Here is a 2,500-nt window from a genome sequence, read left to right on the forward strand (position 1 = left end):
ACCTTACAAAGACAGAACTCCTGGTGATTCCAGCTAACCCATTGCTTCATCACAACTTCTCTATACAGCTGGGCTCATCAACCATTACTCCTTCGAGGACAGCTAGAAACCTAGGAGTTGTGATGGATCATCAGTTAAGCTTCACAGACCACATTGCTACAACGACCCGGTCCTGCAGGTCTGCCTTATACAACATTAGGAAGATTAGACCCTTCCTGTCAGAGCAAGCAACCCAACTTCTTGTCCAAGCTCTTGTTCTCTCCAGACTGGACTATTGTAATGCTCTCCTGGCTCTTCCTGCATGTACTGTCAAGCCTCTGCAGTTGATCCAGAATGCAGCAGCGAGGGTTGTCTTCAATGAGCCAAAAAAAGCTCACGTTACTCCTCTCCTCATCAGGTTACACTGGCTACCAGTAGCTGCTCGCATCAAATTCAAGGTACTGATGCTAGCCTACAAGACGACCACTGGCACGGCACCAACTTACCTAAACTCACTGGTTAAATCTTATGTGCCCTCCAGAAGTTTGCGCTCTGCAAGTTAACGACGCCTTGTGGTGCCATCCCAAAGAAGTTCAAAATCACTCTCACAGACCTTTTCCTGGACTGTCCCCAGCTGGTGGAATGACCTCCCAATCTCAATTCGTACAGCTGAATCTTTACTCATTTTAAAGAAACATCTAAAGACTCCTCTTTTTCGACAGCACTTAACCAACTAATACTAGCACTTTTCCTTTTCTTGTCTTTTCATTTATTAAAAAAAAACCTGGCTATGCGTTCTATACTAGACTAACTGAGACTTGTCATGGCTCTTGTACACTGTAGTTGTTCTCTTGTTGACCTGACTGCTTCTATTGTTCTCATTTGTAAGTCGCTTTGGATAAAAGCGTCTGGTAAATGATTAAATGTATATGTAACACACTGTGACTGTATGAGGAGGCAGTGTGATAAATATGATATACTGACATATTGCAGATGTACACACACTGCAGCATAAAGGTGCTGCTGATTCACTGAACTTCAGGTTCGAGCTTCTGTGTGTTTGTGATCCTTCAAACCAACATAAACACTGAGAATGAGAGACTCTTACCTGAATGAGACACTTCCTGACGTCACTGGGCACAGTGCTTTATTATAGAAGATGAAGGTGAAGATGAAGGCTGCATTACGAACCGAACCTACACACTGACGAGAGACAAACACACACACACACACAGAGAGAGAGAGAGAGAGAGAGAGAGAGGCGCAATAAACAAACAGCTCAAACATCAAAGACAAAGCGCGGCTGACTGACAGACTGAGCGGCGACATCAAAGACTCTCAGTGTGAAAGTATCGAGCGCATGTTACATTAATCTCTCAAACACAGACGCGCGCGAAACTCCAGAGACCATCTGAAGACCCGAGGAGACTCAGAAACTCCAGAACTATCTCTCTCTCACACACACACGGGCGCCCTAAAGACACAAGGCTGCATTTATTTGTTAAAAAATACAGTAAAATGTGAACTATCACTACTATTCAAAACATGTTTTCTGTGTGAATCTGTGTTAAAGTGTAATGTATTTCTGTGATGCTCCGCTGTGTTTTCAGCATCATTCCTCCAGTCTCCAGTGTCACATGATCCTTCTGTTAGGAATATTGCTGCATTATGAATGGAAAGATGCAGGAAGGTAAATTTCAAATGTTCAGACAAAACACGTCACTCATAACGCAAAGTATCTCCATAAGTAATGATGATTTATTAAACATCACACATTAATTCAGCTGTGGATGTTCATGGAGCTGAAGATCTGAACAAATTCCTGAATATAAAGCTTTTCAAGAACAAATAAAGGAAATGGAAGACGACAAAGAACTCATCTAAATGAGTTTATAATTCAATCAAAAGCAAATATCTAACAAAAGGATAAACAATTTTTATATTTTCATAACTCGATTTTGTTCAGTGTTTCAGAAAACAAGACTTATTGTCATTTCACATCTCCAGTCTATGCATCTTGATTTAAGGATGTTTAGATATTTCTACTGAATAAATAAAACAAGACAATACCTGTGTATTCATCATGCCACGACTTGATGAATTTAAGCTCTGATTTGATTTAAGACTTAAGGTCTTCATTTATGGAAGGGTGAACTACAAGTTTAAACTCACAGAAACAGATGAAAACTGAATCCTCACATCCAGGAACGTAAAGATACAACCAGAGATATCACACAGAAGAAAACACTTTCGTCATTTCAGTTTATTTGTATTTTTCCAAGTACATTTCAATCTGTACATCAGCACTCGCTCACAGCTGACACTTTATCAGACTGAACGAAAAACAAAACAAGAAAAAAGACAGTCTTCTGTCAAAAAAAGAAGTGGCGTGTCCTCGAGTCACGTGACCAGATCACATGACATCAGCGTCACAACACGCAAATCATGAAGAAAACCAGAGAAATGAAATGAAATCATGCTCCTTCTGCAAGCAAACGAGTCGTTATCAACTGATGGTCTG

The 2,500-nt window shown here is 40.6% G+C and overlaps 1 protein-coding gene across 2 annotated transcripts in view; it reads right to left on the reverse strand.

The window, feature by feature from the left end:
• Nucleotides 1-2,224: 2,224 nt before the first annotated feature.
• LOC132116469 (translocon-associated protein subunit alpha-like) overlaps nt 2,225-2,500 on the reverse strand; it is a 7,632-nt gene continuing 7,356 nt past the window's right edge. For both annotated transcript variants that reach the window (XM_059525325.1, XM_059525326.1), the window contains one exon: nt 2,225-2,500. This exon is cut by the window's right edge and continues 320 nt beyond it. The gene's annotated coding sequence lies outside the window, so the exon portion shown is untranslated.

The sequence above is a fragment of the Carassius carassius genome, chromosome 35 (assembly GCF_963082965.1).
Source record: "Carassius carassius chromosome 35, fCarCar2.1, whole genome shotgun sequence".
Taxonomy (NCBI): Eukaryota; Metazoa; Chordata; class Actinopteri; order Cypriniformes; family Cyprinidae; genus Carassius; species Carassius carassius.